Source organism: Akebia trifoliata, chromosome 9 (genome assembly GCF_017979445.1).
Source record: "Akebia trifoliata isolate Shusen 1 chromosome 9, ASM1797944v1, whole genome shotgun sequence".
Lineage (NCBI taxonomy): Eukaryota > Viridiplantae > Streptophyta > Magnoliopsida > Ranunculales > Lardizabalaceae > Akebia > Akebia trifoliata.
Window position 1 is genome coordinate 14187701 of NC_141383.1, and position 20688 is coordinate 14208388.

Genomic DNA, 20688 nt, shown 5'->3' on the forward strand with positions numbered 1-20688 from the left:
ATTTATCAGTCTGAATTCAAAGAGTATACAGTGAAAGATGTATTCTCATATATATCAGCTATCCCTATAGGAATTTATTCTTACTAAGTACTAGTTATTTTGGTTTGCCAACCAGTGATGCTAGACTTGTGTACGTACATCATGTATATTTTGCGTAATTAACATTACACTTGAGTTGTAGCAAATATCCAGCACAGGATCCACCACCTTATTAAAGAAATTATATCTTCTAATTCATAATTTCTTTATTTCTATTGGACACATAAATCCAAGTGTTGATGATATTTGATAAGTTTGATCAAACTCTTCAAGATATATATGATTGAATAGTATATTTCTATAACGATTGTTGAGGAAAATCTTTTCTGCATCCAACAAAATTGACCAATTCAAGATGTACAACCTACATTCCCGGTTGCTAGTGCTGGAGAATGGGAAACTAACTTTACCAAGGTTTCTCTAGTGGAAGGGGAGGGAAGTCTTGGTGGTTGTAGGTTCTTTGAGTTGAGTGTGAAGTTGAAAACTCATAATTCTCCCACCACCCTAACACACATGGGATGGGATATCTTCTCCATGCAACTCAACAAAAGTAATAAATAAATAAGAAGAAATTTGCTAGTACCATGGTTTTAACCAGATTTTTGAATAAGATCGAGCTACCTGAATCTAGGACAACTCGACTGGGATGAGTGAAATCCTCCCAAACTGGTTCAAACTAATTAGACCTAAATTGAAAATATTTGGATTTCAAAGAATCGTTTGTTTCCTGTATAAACTAGACTAATAGATGCTACAATCATAAAATCCCATTCTACACCAATCATAAACATTTAAAAAATCATAAAACTGATCGAAACTGACTCAGTGAAATTTTAAAAAATCGGCCGAGTTTCAATTGTGTTCATATCCACTACTTAAATTCATGTCCTCTGTTATTGCAATTGTGTTCATATATCCACTACTACTACCTCAATTAAAATTCTATTTAAAAATAAAATAAATCGAAATTAACTTACTCGGAGATGCTGCAGATGCTGGAGATGCTGGAGATGTGGTATTACAAGGTCCATCATGGCAGAAGCAAACGAAACTATTTGTAGTGGAATTATACCCGCATCGTCCATCTGATCCAACGCAATCTTGACACTGTGTGATACTTATAATCCAATTCACTTCGAAACCTTTGTTCAGAACATCACCCAGTATTGGTGGATATGCCAAAATCTTGTTCACATCCCATTCAAAAACTGGAACTAAAACATTACCACTGCAAATCTCCAATAATTCATCCCTTAATGTTGGCTCAGTGGTTACATGTACATTACCATCCATACCATCTTTCAAGCACCTTAATTTGAAGGAGGGTATTTCATGAAAAGGTTTACAACCATAGAACAAAGTAAGGTTCTGGTAATCATGAGTGAATTTAAAGAGAGAAGTATTGAGGGTGGTATTAAAATATTTATCAGGACAAAAAGGGTCGAAGAAATCAAACGGAGAGATATTGAGAATTTGTGCAGTTTGATTGATCTCTAACACTTGGTATGTATGTGAATTAATCTCTATTGTGGTGAAAGTATTATCGTAGCAAGAGAGTTCGAACCCTGGATGACCACATTCTTTAGGTCTGGTGTTGCCATAGAAAGGGTAGGTGTTGTTGCCATAGAAAGGGTAAGTGATGTTGGAGATATTTCCACAATTAAATGGGAGACCACAGTGGATAAATTGTTCGTTGTCTTTACTTAGAGAGATGGGTAGATGGATGAAGATGAAGATGAAGAACAAGAAGAGAGAGGAGGGAAACAAGTATGGGTTCATTGAGAGAGAGAAAGAGAGAGAGAGTTGTTGGGGACAGAGGAGATGTGAGAGTGATTTTGAAAGAAGGAGAGAGAAAGATATGCAGATGAAGGAGAGGGAGAAGAAGAGTCAAAGAGTAAACAAGAAGAAGGTTACATGCTTTTGCATTTGTTGACTATAAGAAGGTGGCTATGAAATAGACCGTTTGGTTTTTGAATAATTTACAAATACACCTCTTTTATACTTTTGGTGAATATTTTATTTTAGTTACCCTATGTTCTTTTTAAATTGATCATATATATCTTGACCATGGTCTTTTATGAGAGATTAATAGAAAGGAATTGTGTACCCTCTAAAAAAAAAACAGAAAAAAAGAACATCTGGATTTAAACATACCCTCTACATTTTGAGTTATTTACGTAGTTTCAAATTGATAGCATACCCCTTGACCATGGTCAAATACACTCTATTCAACCTCCTACAAACAAAAAACAAAACAAAAAAAAACTTGATGCCTTTCCCACTTTGAAGAAAAAAATTTATTTATTCAGTCAACAAACGCCCCTTGTTTTATTTGATTTTACAATTTGATTAATTGTTTTATTTTGTATTTTGTTTTGTCTCTCAAATCATTGAGAAGAAAATAAATAATTTCACGTAACCCTTGTTCTTTCTAAAATGGGTTTAATTTCTCAATTTTTTCTCTTGTTTTATCTTTTATATCATAGGATAACATAAAAGAATTCTTACCAAATTAAGAAATGAAGATAAGGAAAATTTAGAGAAAATATCCCAATCTATGGTGGAAAAAAAAAATAACAATTGCCCGAAAAAAAATATTATACTAAAGATTGAGTAATTAAAAAAGTTTGTTTTTCAATAAAAAAAAACAAAAAACAAGGATGTTCACATTCTAGATTAGGATATTTTGATGCAAAAAATTTTGGTCATTTTTAGGATTAAGATATTAAGGGGGTAAGTCATTATTTTAGAACTAGAGGAGGCATCTCAAATATTCATGAAAATGGAAGGGGTATCTCTAATATTCACAAAGACAAATTGAGGTCTTTTTTTCCATGTTTGGGAGCCCCTTTCAAATTGACTTTGCCGTGCATCGTGGGTGGTGTAATGTGACCGACTTTTGTTTAGACTTTAGTTGCAAAATCGGGTCGCTCACGCATAGAACCATCAACGCGTCTTCTACTCTTCAATTTATCTTATGCTTCAAAGACTTCGTTAGCTTTCCACCAATATTCACTTTCACAATTTTCAAAGGACGTATACATTTATGAAATTAGATGTTAACGTTCTCATTCATTCTTCTCAAGTGCTTGGGACTAATGTTCACAGACCATCATAGGTCGATTCTTAAATTAATGGAACCAAAATCATAAATGCCAAAAAAAAAAAAATCTCATTAAATTTTCTTGATTTTCGATTCTCATCGATTATGGTTTTCAATCAATTTGATTTTCTATTCCCATTTCTAATCAATTCCAATAAAAAAAGCTCCAGAATTGAGATTTTCATTTTTGATTCTAATGTCAATTCCAATTAAATGGGCACCCCTAGTGTCACCTTATTCTTTTGTTGTTTGGTTTGATTCAAATTCGGCTTTGTGATTTCCCACTTTAGAATAAAATCAATTTGTTAAAATAAGAAGAGATGATTCATTTATGGATTATGCAAGTTAAGTTCTTTAGGAGTTAAAATCGAGCGAAAAAAAAAAAAAAAAAAGTTTGTTTCCTTAGATAAATTTGTTAGTTCTATACTATAACAAAAGTTTGCCCATTCTTATAAGAATGTTTTTTAAGATTAAGATAGTCAAAGAAGAAAGACAATAAGGTTGAAATGGTATTATTGAAAAAGATAGAGAAGATGATATTTGCGGATGTTATAAAACTAAAATATACCTATTTGAAAATTTTAAAATAATTCTCTAAGTTAATTAAAATGACAATTTAATAAAATATAATATTGATATTTATAATTCATATACATCCCATTTATTTAATGACATCTATATATATATATATATATTTGCTAATCGAGTGTCCGGGCCAGCTTGTGCGCATCACAACTAATCTCGGGGAGGACTACAATCCACCATCATGGTCCTTCAGTTAAATCATGAGAAAAATCCAAGAGGGGAATCGAACCCGTGACGTGACATCTATATAATAAAACATAGCTGTAGAATCCTAAACTACTATTACGAAGATAAGCATACATTCCATTTATGATAGAGTCTATAATAAAATTGCATTTCCTCTTCACTCCTTTCAATTTTATTGTTTTTCCTATTTTCTTCATCTTTTTTTTTTTTAATACTATTCAATCCAATTTTATTATCTTTCCTCTTTTACCCTCAATGTCCTATACCTCTTTTCTTAATAATTCTTCAATTTTATTATTATTTTTTTATCTTCTACCCTCTTAACCCAAAAGAGGAGCAAACTCTAGTAAAACAATAAAAAAAAATCAACTCTTCAATAGTAATGATGACCCTGCACTAAGAGAAGCAAATTTTTTTTTTTTAGCAAATTGAAGATGTCTTGGGGGATAAAAAAGTACCATATATACAAAATAAAAAGTATTTTTATTTTTTCACTTTTACATGTAATGGATTTCGCAAGCAAATATGTTGTCTCTTCACAATTTTATTCACTCAAATAAGTACTCTATTATTTTCGTCAAATCCCAAGAAAATAATTCAATGCATAACAATCGTTGAATCCACAAATATATTCTTACTTGATTCATTATGATCCACAAAACCAGAGTGAATCACACTAAGATCAGTATTGTGTGAGCAAATCCAATTACTTAGGTCAACGTGCCAATGCAATTTTTGGGAGTTGCCTAATTCTTTGTTTAATTGTTGGTATCAAATTCCCATTCCTTCATTCATATTTCTACACGTCCTTAGAAAAAAATGAACTTTTTACATGTAATGACTTGTTTTAATTGGCTCATGTCGACCTCCATTAGGTAGTTCTCAAATAAATCAAAGAGTATTTTGAACACGGTTCTAAAACCTGTCCAATATCGAGATGACCACTAGGGAAGTAATCCTAGTCTTGAAGAAGACCAAGCGGGATAATCACATTGACTTGTCTAAGATCCAAAATGACTAATTTGATCATTTTAAAATATAAAAAACTCTACTCAGTGGGGTTAATGTATTTTTCATAAAAACTCTACTTGCTCGGGTTATCTTGTTTTTTTATTTTAATACAAAATAATTAAGTACTTGGTATCTTATCTATAAGAAAATAAGTTTTTTTTCTTTTTTTTTTTTTTAACTCGTCAGACGAACTGGGAAGGCGAGAGGATTTTAAAACCATTATTTGGATACTCAGATCACAATTGGACTAAAGCTGACACAGTTGTCACCCCAATAGTCAAAAGTACCAAGTCAAGACATACAATAAGTAAAGAGCGATAAATTTTTATACCTTAAGATATTTTTGTCTAACAATTTTTTCAAGCTCTCTTCAGTTATGTATAATATTTATAAATACTAACTTGGTTATGGTTTTCATGAGTACTACTCCTCCTATTTTTCAAATTTGGAAAGTTGAAATTGATGACATACCACCTGGACCTCGGTCTTTCTTGTGAGGGACTAATTTTTTTTTTTTTTTTTTCAAGATGATCTTGTCTCAACCTCCTTCCAAATATTTTTATTTTTACCCTAAAATTCTTATTTTTCCTTTACAATCCACACAAACCATATAAATAAATTACATTGAAATGTTCTATACTGTAGAAAACTAATTTTATTTGGAATCTTGGATGAACATTACATGAATCTTAATAGATTATTATAAAGTTTACATCAATCAAGATATAGAAGGTAAGCCTAATCTAGAAACTGTAATTAGCATTAATCACTCCTAGTATTTATATACCTTACTTACCAATCCTTCTTAATATAGAAAATGTTGGGGTATTTTAGTAAATTCTCTTGTGAAATAGGCAAAAGTTTCCCCGTGAAATGTAAGATGAGGTCTTCAGGTTATGTTCGTTGACCCATTATGTTCGTTAACAACGTTTATTTTGATGATGTCATAGATTTTGAATATTGACAACTATGTTGACGTATTTCAAACCAATTAATTATGAAAACTTGGATGATACAATTAGGACAAGGTGCGGGAACTAACCAAAATCAATTCAAACATCTTGCAAAACATATAGAGGTGGTGGTCCGAGCGAGCCTTGATTAGTATATTCATTTAGGGACTTTGTGATAGAAATGACCGGCCAAGAAGATTTGATGTTTTGAATTATTTCATTAGAAGAAGTGATAAGAGAAACTGTACCAACTTCGACTTGCAAACCAATAAAATTTTCCCTGCAACCTAAGGATTCAAAGCAAGTGGCTCGGAATTTGTTGCCAATAACAACATAGATGACAGTAGAAATCTTGACGAAGAAGAGGCTCCAATTAAAGTCTTTTTTTTTTCATCAGGAGGGCATGACCCATATTAGAGGATTGGTAGAAGGAATTATCATCTAAACAAACTTTCCTATTTTCTTGCTCAAAATAGAATCATAACTAATTAGTAGTTGTTTAAGTTAGTAAGTTTAACAAGCTATTAAGTGCAAATTTAGAAGTTGTTTCCAAAACTTATTTCTTCTCTCTTTGTTTATATAGAGAGAGTAAATTCATGAATAAAATTTAGTTATATTTCAAAACATGAGTAAACCTTTTCCCTCCTATCAAAAACATGCAATTGGAGACTTCTCCCTTTCTTTAACTAATAGAAATAGGTGCGCAAGGATGACCGTAGCTCCTCCTTTGCATAGAAAAAAGATCGTAGAATTAAGCTTGAGAGATACAACATTCACGGTAAATGTCCATCCTCTAGATTGTTTGATCTTTGGCTATTTACTATCCCTTTGATCACACACTTAAATCCGGATTCTAACTCTATAACTAATTGTTTTTCAAGATTATAATGTAACCCAACAAACCCAGTTTTAATCAAATAAATATAATGTAAGTATACTTCAAAGAAATTATAAAACTAATAAAAATTTTAAATAATTAAAAAATCAATCAATATCACAATCACACTTGCCTCCATACAATAAATATTTATATAAATTATAGAGTGTGAAAATATATCCTTAATTCTTTATATTATCATCCATCTGTTGCAATTAATCTTAGACATACAAAACAAATTATTATAACATGTATTCATAATCTGAAGAAAAACATAAATTACTTATTTTTCCATCAAATGAAATGAATTTTAATTCCTCCTAATTGAAAGAAATATTCAGATGCAGCATACAATAACTATCTTACAAAATTGATGTGGTTGAAAATGCTACTCGTGATCTCGAAGGAGAAGTGAAAAATGGCATGGGTGGAATTCTCAATTCATTGAGGGTTCCTTCCAACATCTCTAACACTCTATTCATTGCAGGCCGATTTGATGGATCCATCTGTATGCACCACAAACCTACTAAAATCATTTTTCGTGCAATTTCTCCATCCTCTGTAGTTATAACTTCACGTAGTCCTTGATCCCTGCATGTATCGAGATGCTTGTGAATCCAATGTGGAAAATATATTTCACTAATATTTTCTACTCCCACATTAAAGTTCTTTCTTCCTCCAACCATTTTGAGCAACATCATTCCATAGCTATATACATCTGACTTGTGTGAGACTCCTCCGAAGTTTCTATAAAACAATTCCGGTGCAATATACCCTGGAGTCCCTCTAGCACCCATCATCGATATGATACTCTCTTTCTTAAGTGACAATTTTGAGAGCCCAAAATCAGAAATTTTCAGACAAAGGTCTTGGTCTAGAAGAATATTATGAGGCTTTATATCAAAATGTACTATTTGTGTGTTACAACCACGGTGCAAGTACTCTAGTCCTTGAGCAATGCCAATAGCAATGTTGTATAGCGTCTCCCATTGAAGGTGAGGATATTTTTGTAATGGTTTACCATCATATATGAACTTTTCAAGAGATCCATTGGGCATGAACTCATAGACAAGAGCTCTTTTGGAGTCTTCAACACAAAAACCTAGCATAGTGACGATATTAACATGGGAAGTCCTGCTAATACTTGCGACCTCATTAATAAATTCTTCTCCGTTACCTTTTGATTCTCTCAATACCTTCACAGCCACCATATGCCCGTCAAATAGCTTTCCTCTAAACACGTCACCATAAGCTCCTTGGCCTAATTTTTCCTTGAAGGAGCTTGTCATTTTCTTGATATCTGAATATTTGTATCTTTTTGAAACCAAGGATCCATGGTTCTTTAGAAACATCTCAAAACTTTGAGAATTCTTTGTTTTCTTCTTCCAAAAGAACAATTTATCTAAAGACAATTTTCTTCTCAAGCAACATAATATAACTACCATTGTAGGCATAATAATGATTACAGCTGCTAAAACACTTATAAGCAAAGGAAGAGGACAAAAAGCAAGTAATTTACTCTTAGATGCATGATATATTAATGTGCTAGGCTGAAAGAAAAAGAAAGATAATACAAGGTTTAAATAGACTAACATGCTGAAAAATAGAAACCATCATGAGAATTACTTAGATAGGTTAATTAACTATAAGCACCTTGAGTGTTCAATCCCTTAAAGAGCAATCAAGATGTGGATTTAATTGAAAGATGAAAAATAATAAACTTAAACATTTCTGCAAATTTTCAACATGATCATATAAAAGATGGGTCTATGCGTAGCAATTTGACAATTGTGAAGAATATAGAATAAGAAGTGTAGGAAAAGTTCAATTTTGAGCTGCAAAGTACTGTTAAAAGTTTAATAAGGTGGGGCACTGATAAAATCAAGAGAATATTTTCTAGTGATCATGTAAAATTGTAGGTTTTGGTTTGCAGAAAATAAAATGCATGATATATATATATATATATATATATATATATATATATATATATATATATATGGGTCCCATTCAGCACCAAACATTTTGGCCAACCATTTTTGTCCTACATGGGTTAGAAGTTTTGGAATGGGCTGATTTTGGCCAACCATGTAAAATTGCATCCACCCATAACTACCACACCATACTTCGATGGCTCATCCACCTATTCAAAATGAACATTGCAATCACCTACTTCATCTCTACGTTTCATAACTAATGAAACATGATTTCCTCTCCAAGAAACATTGATAGGATAATCAGATAATAAGAAATAGATCTAATATTACCTTGGCTACCATTATGGAAGCTTCACCTCCATGAGCTGTATGGAATTCGATCATTTCTTTGAGTGGGTAGCCACTAATAATATCACTGTTGAGTTACCCATATGCTGGTAATGCATAAAGCCCCCTTAGCAACCCCTGAACCATCTCTTTGCATCAATCAGAATTTTGAAAATTATAGCAAAGACAACTAAATTCATGAATCCAAACACTACCAAGATAATTAAATCAAAATAACAACTCAGAACTCAAAAAGAAAACAATAAGTTAAGATTATAATCATTGTTAAAGCGGGATATAAGATACAAGAAGGATATAAATCAGAAATTTGAAAATAAACACAAACCCACTAGAGCCAGGACATGTAAACCCATGAATCCAAATAGTATCATGATATTTAAATAAAAATAAAGATAGCAATAAGTCAAGATTAAAAGCAAATTACAATCATTCCTAGAGCAAGCTATTTGAATTTCTTAAAGATATTCAAAAAAATATAAGAAGGCGAGCCAAACTTCGTAAGTGAACTTGTGACAATGGTTTTTGATGAGTCTGAAAGTTTCTAGCAAAATTAGCCACAGCTCTGTGAGGATTCAAAATGTTACTTTGTTATTATTATTATTTTTTTCCATATTTTTTCTTCTCTTTTCCTCTTTATGATTTATTATTTTTTTTTTTTGGTTTTTGATAAATAGTATTGTATTCATGAAAAAAAAACCAAGTCGGTCAAGATGATCAACCTGGAGAGGCCTTACAAAGTAGGACTACTCACACGTATAACAACAAATCCCATCTCACCTATACAAAAAGTCCTCGAAGTACAATCCCCTAAACTCTTGAAAAACCTTTGACCAACAAAAGATAAGACCCAAAATATACATAATTGTGTCTGAACCGTCTTTACATTTTCTCTTAAAGATGCGCCTATTTCTTTTGAGCCACACCCCCCAACAAATTGTAAAAGGTGTAATACTCCACAACATCTTCTTTGGGCCGCTAAACGAGTAACCAATTGTTGACCACCCAATGAAGACGTCATTGGCTGATTGTGGCAAACATGTTGAAACCCCATATAGCCTAAGGAAATGAGTCCAAATGTCATGTGAGAATTTGCAGTGAATTAGAAGGTGGTATGATGATTCTCCATTTTCCATACATAGCACACAATAACTCGCTTCGTACCAACCACGCCTCATCAGAAAATCCATCGTTTGAATCCTTCTTAGAACCGCCGTCAAAGTGAAAAAAACAACTTTGCTTGGCACTTTTGGACCCCAAATAGAAACATGTGGGAAGGTTGAATCCCCATTGTTGCACAAGGATTGGTAGAATGAACGTACCGAGAATCTTCCATCCTTGCTAGCCGTCTATATTCTCTCATCTTCTCTTCCCGAACGTATTTCGATACTTGAAGCACTAGTGACTAATCTTCCAACTTCTTCAAGCTCTACCTCGTTTACGCCTCTTCGGAGCCCGAGATCCCACTCCCAGTCTCCACCCATAGCCCGGCAAAAAGATGTGATGGTCTGATCTTTCTTCGAAGAGATGGAATACAAGGTTGGGAATGTCTCCATTAAGGGTCGATTATCGCACCATGTGTCTTCCCAAAATTGTAATGCTCTTAGAGACCTTCTTTTCTTCTACAGAGTACAAGATAATATTGATTTCGAAAAAGTCAATTTCTATGTTTACAATATCAAGGGTAGCAGCATCACGTAATTTACAGAATTTTTCTTTGCAATTTATTTTCTTAAGTTCTTTTTACTATATATTGTTCCAAGCACCTTACTAGAATTTTTGGAAAAAAAAAGTTCATCTATTAGGATAGCTCACTGATATCTTTAGAATCCATCTTCACCAATTAAAACTCTTAACAATCTGAAAAAAAAAAAAAGCCCTGAAACTGGAGGCTAATCTACATACAAGATTAATAAAAATTAAGATTAAAAAGGCTTGGATTTATTTGAAGAGTGAGTTTTGATCCTAAACCTATTTTATTATTTTCCACATGTTACATAAATTTGAAAAATTAGGATTTGAACAATCTCAAGAACAGGAGAGAGAGAGAGAGAAAGAGAGAGATTTACCAAGATTTCCTATCGCTGTAATACTGCTTCTTCGATTGGATTTGGGTGATTAGGGTTCAGTCGTGAGGCCCTAAAAAAAGGTTAGGGTTCAGCGTGAGGGAGATGAGAATGTGAGAGAGAGTTGCAAAGAGAAAGAGAGAGGGTTTAGCATGTGAGAGAGGAAGTGAGAGAGAGAGAGAGGGTTTAGCGTGTGAGAGAGGAAGGAGAGGGAGAATGAGAGAGAGTTGCAGTTGGAGGGAGAGCATGGTTTTTAAACTCGGTATTTGGACTCGTCTCGTTCACCTCTGATACTGAGTTGACTAGGACGATAAGTCTCGTCTCGTCGAGTCGTCTCGTTCAACATTGAAACAATGGTTTTTAACCATTTAAAAAATCTAAAAAAATTTGAAAAATTCAGGAAAAATTCAGAATTGATTCTTATTAAAAAATGAACCCCCAAAAAATATAAAATTAAAAAATGGGAAAAAGTAACTTATCTTTTTCATATTAACACACCCATAGTTATCCCTTCTCAAGTTTTGAATGTTAAATTTGAAAAATGCTTCATCTTTTCCTATATTGTGTTTGCATTGTTTTTGGAATCGTGCTAGAGTGACCTCAAGATTGGACTCATATCACAAATCTTGACATGAAAGTGGATAGGAGCCATAGATTTTTTTTATTTTATTTTATTTTTTATCTATGACACTTTTATTACTAGATGTGTTTATGTGAGGTCCAAGCTTGAGGTCACTTCAGCATTATTATTCTTTTTAAAATCAGAAAAAGGGTGGTCCAATTGGATTCTCCTACCGAATTTCAATAAAACTGATCCACAATCCACATCTATTATTGGATTTGGATATGATTTACCCATAAACCAATCCAATATAATTTTTGGTTCAGATTTCTTATTGAATCGGAAGTCATTCCTCTAAGATTGCCAATGGATCAAATCAAACCCAACCCATCAAGGGCAAAAGGATTAAGGATACTCGTCCTTTAGATATTTATCAAAAAACAGATTTGATCCAAAACCGAACCAGTTATAATTTTCCATCCATATCCATTTGCACCTAAATATAAACTTTACATTTAGTTTTGAAAATCTAAATTCGGTTAACTTGATTAACTCGGACGAGATTTTGAAAATCTCGTTCGAGTCATCTCGTTTGCCTCGCGAGTTAATGAAAAAATTGTAATGTCTCGGATATCTCGTTCGTCTCGGACGAGTTATACAAAAATATCGTCCAAGATGACTCGCATAACTCACGATACGCGGTCGTCTCATGACTCATTGTGAGTTGGTCTCGTTAGGCTACGATACCGAGTTAACTCGAGCTATACATCTCGGTCTCGGACGAGTTTAAAAACCATGAGGGACTTCACGACTTGGAGAGTTGCAGAGACGGATAAAAGAAGTTGGAGAGAAACCTCTCTCTCTCTCTTGGATTTTGTTAAAATGTAGGGGGGTCTTTACAATTTTCTAAACAATGTAAGTGAAAACATGTTTTAGCGTTTTAGATGATTTCAGTCGTTGGATTGCGTCCAATCGAACGACTCTCTTATGTAGGGTAAAATGATTGATAATGAGACTGATGCCGAACGGCTCTCAATTTTTATAACTTCATTTAAAAGAATAATAAAGAAATCGAATTTTGAAAATCAGACAAAAATGTCAAAATTTACGTTTTGTTCTTGAAATCAAATATTAAATTTTAATATGATGAGATTTGGATATTAAAATCATTCACAAAATTTTCAAATGGGGGATAAAAATTTCATTAAAAAATTTAAAGTAAAAGTAAAAATTAAATAGGACATTTACTTAAAAAAGACATTTACTTTGTTTTTTTAATAAAATAAAAGGTAGAAAACATACATATATATTGTGGGGAAACAAAACATAAATAGTTTTTCATTTTTTGAAAATTTTTGGTTTTGATGGCAGCACCAACAGTAAGCAGAAAACTCAGAAAAATTTTCGTTGTTATCTAATTTTTTTCATTGAAAACTATCCAAAATTGATACAAAAGTTATCGAATTGCTTTTAAAACATTACACAACTTATAAAAACTTTAATTATATAAAATGAACCAATATCTATCAAAAAGAATTACGTAAACACAATTCAATCCATTTAAACATGCGTGAATTTAACGAAATAATCAAATAATGGGAAGAAAAACCAAGATCACAAAGATCAAATATATATTTTCTATGAAATTTGCATATAACTAGAGGGTAGAAGGGAAGGCATACTACTTGGATAGTTTTCGACGGTTGATCGGAGGCAAAGAAAGGGCATGAAAGTCAAGATTGGGTGATCTTGGATACGAAATAGTCGGGTGGTTGCGATACTCTTGATAACAACACTCCCTTTCCCTTCTATGATGGATGATGAATCTTCTCCCAAATAGATGAAATCCTGAGTGGAATGTATCGAACCCCACTCGTTGGTTTTTGACGAGAAACAAAGAGAACGAAAGAGAAACTAGGATCAAGGACTGTAAGGTTGTAGAGCTCGTCGACACCGACAACTTCTTCTTCTTTGTCGAAATTCAACGATGACTCGTTCGCAATAGATCTAGAAGAGAAAATGGTGGAAACCCTTGGTTCTCAATCAGTTGAGGTTTGGGTCATTGGAGAGAAAAGAGTGAAATAAAATAAAGTTAGGTTTCTTTTATTTAACGACATTGGGGGCATAATTGGTATTTCTCATTTATTTATATTTTTTGTGATAATTCGACTTTCCGGACTCGAAAATCAAAGAATGAATATTCTATTCTTTATCATTTTTCGTTACGGATCTAATGATGTGATAAGATTTTTCTAATTCTTTCTCTAACGAAAATTCACCTTTTTACGTCTCGTCCGACATGAAAATCGAGGATTTTATAATTTTTTTGTCCGAACTCAAATTCAAAAGTGCTTACAGGCTAAAGTATATTTTTCAACCATTCTAAATCTATTGGTGATAATAGATTTCCCTAAATATTAATAAATCAAAATCCAAACTTTTAAGTCCTTAAAATAAGATTAAATTCACTGAAAAATCTAATCTTGAAATACGTGTTAAATTTGTAAGTCATTACAACTACTCTATCGTTTCAAAAGGTTTAAGTCAGACAGGGCGCTTCAGAATTTTGATAGAACCCTCTTTAAAGAGTTACACGTTGCTTTTTATAAGTATTTTACGTCCTACTTTTTATTAATATTTGACCAACCTCTTACAGATAACATGCATAATTCAAAGAAGAGCGTTCTACCGAACTTTTGAAGCTCTTGACAACAAATTTAAGAACTCAAAATAGATTTTTGTTTAATGTTTTGATGATAATGATGATCATTTCATGTATTTATTATTTTCAAGTTAATGTTTCAATGGAATATTAATTCTAGATATGTTAGCAGAGCACAAGGTCATAGTGTCATGGATTTTGGATTGGTGGCCTTTCCATCCAAAGTTATGGGTGATGATGTAGAAAGCCAAACAGTATCATCAGGGTCAGGGATAAATGTTGATGAGCTTGTGGTTGCTAAAGGGCTTGGCACCGTCATTAAACACCGAGATTTTGATGCATCTTAGCTGCTGAAACACGTGCCGCAAGTAGGAAGAAATGATAGACATAAGGTACGAAATCACCTCTTGTAATTTACTTTCTAGAGGATTATATTTATGTGTCTTCTTTTATCCTAGCTGTTGGAACGGATGGGATAACTTTTGTTATAATAGCAATGTTAGGTATATATATATATATGGGAAATGTTCAACACCCTAAGCTTTATCCTATATTTTAACAAACGTGTTTTATCCTACATGGGTTAGAAGTTTTGGAATGGGCTGATTTTTGGTGAGGATGATCTTCTCATAGAGATCATCATCACCAAAAATCAGCCCATTCTGAAATTTTTAATCCCATATTTACAAGTTAAAAAATCGTGGACCGTCCATTTTTTGTAAACCATTTTTTATGGGGTACCATAGAGATCATCCTCACCAAAAATCAGCCCATTCCAAAACTTCTAATCCATGTAGGATAAAACACGTTTGTTAAAGTGTAGGGTAAAGCTTAGGGTGGTGAACAGGAACCTATATATATATATATATATATATATATATACATATAACTTATTCGTAGAAACAAGACAAAAGTTTTTGAATGTTTGGAGATTTTGGATGGTGATGAGGAAAAAGTGGAGGTAAACCACATTGTTTACAAAATTGTCTTAATTCTTTTCGACTGGAAAAACGATCTTGTTTAAGTTTATGTTGGAGTCTTAAATCATTACAAAGTTTGAGACCTTCAGAATGGATAAAACAAATGATTTGGCCATATGTGAGGTCTGTGTATGGGATATTTCCATTGTTAAGGGACTTTATTTTTATTCTTACTTTTTCTGCAAATAATGTTGGGAATCTTGAGATAAATTTTTCTTTTCAAAAGGGGTGACAATCAGTTCTAATCATTACTTTAGTGAGAAAGACATGACATCTATCTGTTTGTTTAAATGTTTTCTAAAATATCTATGGTACTAGTCAAAAAATGGAATTTCCTTTTTTATTTTATTTAAATGATCATAATAAAATTTCCAGACTTGATCTTGATAATTTTCTAATCTTTCTTCAAACTCTCATCTATATTGTGACAAAAGGTAATCTAATCTTATTTTTGGGATGTTTACTTTGAATTCTTGTTTTTCTATTACATGTATTTGAGGGAAATCATCTTTTATATATATATATATATATATATATATATATATATATATATAGGGAGCGGTTCAGTAACCCTAAAGTTTGCCAAACATCTTGCCAAACATTTTTCAAAACATGGGTTAGAAGCTTTGTAATGAGCTGATTTTTTGTGAGGATGATCTCTATGATGAGGAGATCATCCTCACCAAAAATCAGCCTATTCCAAAACTTCTAACCCCATCAAAAGTGATTTACAAAAAATGTTTGGCAAACTTTAGGGTTGCCGAACCACTCCCATATATATATATATATATGAGGGCAGTTCAAGGGCCATATGTAAAAACATAGGAAAAAACAATGGTTTTTCAAAATATGGGTTAGAGGTTTTGGATTGAGCTGATTTTTCGCAATGATGGTAACTATGATGAGAAGATCATCCTCACAAAAAATCAGCTCAGTCAGAAACTTCTAAATCCATCAAAAGTGATTTAAAAATCATTAACAAAAATTGACAAAAATCGACGGTCCACATTCTAAATCACTTTTAAATGGGGTTAGAAGTTTCAGATTGGACTGTTATTGTGGAATCTGTTGTCAGGGGTGACGAGTTAAAATTGCTAATTCCCCAAGAGAAATGCAGAATTACCTTCTTAATATTAGGAATTATCAGCCCTTTCCAACAACCTCATGCAAATGAAGCAATTGCTTTTTTGAGAAGGATGGTACTGCAGAGAGATGTCCAGGTACAAACCACTATGACCCACTGGTTTTAATTTCCTCTATTATTAACCCTAATCTAATTATCAATTAGATATGTTTACAAAAAAGTAATCAACTTTTGATGAATTTACGATTCTGACTGACTGTTCATTTTAATTACCAAAACGTGAACGATAACGAATTCAGAGGTTTTTGAAGTGACTATTTCAAAAGTTTAAAGTGAAATTATATATATAGGGGGCGGTTCAAGGGCCATATGAGAAAACATATGAAAAAACTTTCGTTTTTCAAAATAAGAGTTGGAGGTTTTGGATTGAGCTGATTTTTTGCAAGGATGGTCACTATGATGAAAAGATCATCCTCACAAAAAATCAGCTCAATCAGAAACTTCTAAATCCATCAAAAGTGATTTACATATTAGTGATAAAAATTGGTAAAAAATCGACGGTCCACATTCTAAATCACTTTTAATGGGGTTAGAAGTTTTAGATTGGGTTGGTTTTTTTTGGATGATCTTTCCATCATAGAGATCATCCTCACAAAAAATCAGCTCAATCCAAAATTTCTAACCCATATTTTAAAATTTTATTAAAAACGAAAGTTTTTACATATGTTTTCTCATATGGCCCTTGAACCTGACCCATATATATATATGGGTCGGGTTCCTGCAACACACATTGCGACACACATATAGACAACGTGTTTGTCTTATATGGGCAAAAATGTTTGGAATGGGCTGATTTTTTGTGAGGATGATCTCTGTGATGAGGGGATCATCCTGGCAAAAAATCATCCCATTCCAAAACTTGTAACCCCATCAAAATTGATTTACAAAAATTGGACGGTCTATAATTTTTCAACAAAAATTGGACGGTCTAGAAGTTTCATAATGAGCTGATTTTTGGCAAGGATGATCTCCTCACCACAGAGATCATCCTCACAAAAAATCAGCCCATTCCAAACATTTTTGCCCATATAAGACAAAACACGTTGTCTATATGTGTGTTGAAATGGTTGTCGTTTGACCCTATATATATATAGGGTCAGGTTCAAACGACAACCATTTCAACACACATATAGACAACGTGTTTTGTCTTATATGGGCAAAAATGTTTGGAATGGGCTGATTTTTTGTGAGGATGATCTCTGTGGTGAGGAGATCATCCTTGCCAAAAATCAGCTCATTATGAAACTTCTAGACCGTCCAATTTTTGTTGAAAAATTATAGACCGTCCAATTTTTGTAAATCAATTTTGATGGGGTTACAAGTTTTGGAATGGGATGATTTTTTGCCAGGATGATCCCCTCATCACAGAGATCATCCTCACAAAAAATCAGCCCATTCCAAACATTTTTGCCCATATAAGACAAACACGTTGTCTATATGTGTGTCGCAATGTGTGTTGCAGAACCTGACCCATATATATATATATATCACATGTTTATATTTAAAAAAGTAATTTCTTTTTCCAATTTTTTCCTATGAGATTTACCTTTGATTACTGCACATTTGTTGGAGTTAATCTAGTAACTTGGGAGGAGTAAAAAGTAGGTTGCACGTGCTCATTCTAATGCTGAGAGCGAATATTGAGCTATGACTTAAGGTGTTGCTAAACTATTATTGGTTTGAATCCTTATTAAGGATCTTGGCATCGACATTCCTCCTTTTATGAAGATTTACCATAAAAATAAAGTTGGTATCAATATTGCTAACAATCCGGTCGAGCAAGATAGGACTAAACATATTGAAATTAATCGGCATTTAGTTCGAGAGAAGCTCATCTCTAAAAAAAAATTGTTTGCCATTTGTTCCTGCTTCTAGTCAACTTGTTAATGGTTTTTATAAAAAGAATTTTGGAAAGAAAACCCTATATCGTGCGAGCTTGGGATGACTGAAGTTTGTGCTCAACTTGAGGGAGATTGTAAGAAAACCATAATATTTCTATCCTTTAGGGGTATTTATGTAATTTAAATTATATAAGTTTGGGAAAAGGCTAGCCCTAATCTTTGAGGCACAAATTTCTTCTCCTCTTCTCTTCTCTAAATTATGTAGTACTCCACTATCATTTTATCAAAAAAAAATTCTTCTAATTTGATTGGTTATAAAAATTACTTGAATTCTTTGAAACCTAATTCCAATTCTAATTTGTATTCTTGTACAACTTAATTTGAGAAATGAAAGAGTTCAACTATATATATATATGGGGGCGGTTCAAGGGCCATATGAGAAAACATATGAAAAAACTTTCGTTTTTCAAAATATGGGTTAGAGGTTTTGGATTGAGCTGATTTTTTGCAAGGATGGTCACTATGATGAAAAGATCATCCTCACAAAAAATCAGCTCAATCAGAAACTTCTAAATCCATCAAAAGTGATTTACAAATTAGTGATAAAAATTGATAAAATATCGACGGTCTACATTTTAAATCACTTTTAATGGGGTTAGAAGTTTCAGATTGGGCTGATTTTTTTTTTAGATGATCTTCCCATCATAGAGATCATCCTCACAAAAAATCAGCTCAATCCAAAATTTCTAACCCATATTTTAAAAATTTTTGAAAAACGAAAGTTTTTACATATGTTTTCTCATATGGCCTTTGAACCTGACCCTATATATATATATAGGGGGGTGTTCAATGGCCAACTTTTTAGTAAACTTTTTGGCAAAACATGAGTTAGAGGTTTTGGAATGGGCTGATTTTTGGTGATGATGATCTCTACAGTGAGGAGATCATCATCACCAAAAATCAGCCCATTCCAAAACTTCTAACCCCATCAAAAACAGTTTACAAAAAATGGACGGTCCACGATTTTTCAGCTGGTAAACATGGGTTAGAAGTTTTGGAATGGGCTGATTTTTGGTGAGGATGATCTACTCACCGTAGAGATCATCCTCACCAAAAATCAGCCCATTCCAAAACCTCTAACCCATGTTTTGAAAAATGTTTTGCCAAAAAGTTTGCCCTTGAACGCTACCCATATATATATATATATATGTATAAATTTAATTCATAGTTTAACTGTAGTTGATTCATAGTGTAAGTTTATTATTTCATGAAACAGTGTACCATTAAATCAGTCCTATATCATGAGTTGCAAGGAATCCTCGAAGGGATCCGTTTAGCTGCCGTCCATCAGTGCACTCGTATTGAAGTTCAATCTGATTCCCTTGTTGCTGTTAGCATCCTAAACAATGTGTGGAATCCCTCTTGGCATGTTCATCATCTTTACTTGGCTATCTCAAAGTTAATTTCATCTTTTCATGAAGTTGTTTTCTCCCACATGTTCAGAGAAACTAACATGGCTGCTGACTTTCTTGCGTCGTTGCAATCCGTTGTTGGCTGCCATGTGCTGAATTGTAACTCTCCCCCTATTGATCTTTTGTCGATCCTTGATAAGGATCGTAGTGGTTCGTGGTTCCTAAGGTTGTAGCTGGTTTGGGTTTGGCCTTAACCCAGTTAATCTTCCAAAAAAAAAAAAACAGTTGTAAGGTTGATTCAAATGCATCGATCTTATACTTGTAGACCCAACGACCCATAATAAGATTTGAAATTAGTCATACTACTTGCCCACAATCACGTGTCAACGAGATACTAAATATAAATGACGAAACAATGAACTTTTGTTAACAGTTGATATTCATCAATGCAAACAGCCATACAAAAATTACATTGAATGTGATTAAACACTGAAAATCGTGGATTTTTGGTATCAGTGTGGATTCCATTCCACCAATCTCCAATCATCACTCCATTCCTTCGATGATACATCAAATTTCGTACTTAACATGTTCCGTTAAAAAAATGGTTGCCATGAAAACACTGATGTACTAAATAGTTGTGGACTCCCACTAAATCTTTGCTACTAAGAGCGTTAGGCTTTCATGTTTCCTATCTCATCTTATAAATTTACATCTTCCTAAATCTCTCCATCCTTCTATATAATAGATCCAAGATAACAAAAATGGTTACTTTCTAGACCATAATTTTTTACTGAATATTACTCTTCATGGATGTAAGTACTGAATTTCCACACTACATATTCAATTTACTTAATCCTAAAGCTCTTAGACTCCAACACTTTTCTTTAAACTATGAGTAATAGTGATTGATAAAAAAAATTAATAAAAAGATGCATATATCAGAAGACCAATTTTGAGACTAGAGAAAAGATGAACCTATAATCGA

At 32.8% G+C, this 20688-nt stretch overlaps 1 pseudogene; it reads right to left on the reverse strand.

Moving 5' to 3' along the window:
- Positions 1–7017: 7017 nt before the first annotated feature.
- LOC147394344 (PR5-like receptor kinase pseudogene) lies at positions 7018–9012 on the reverse strand (annotated as a pseudogene).
- Positions 9013–20688: the final 11676 nt, after the last annotated feature.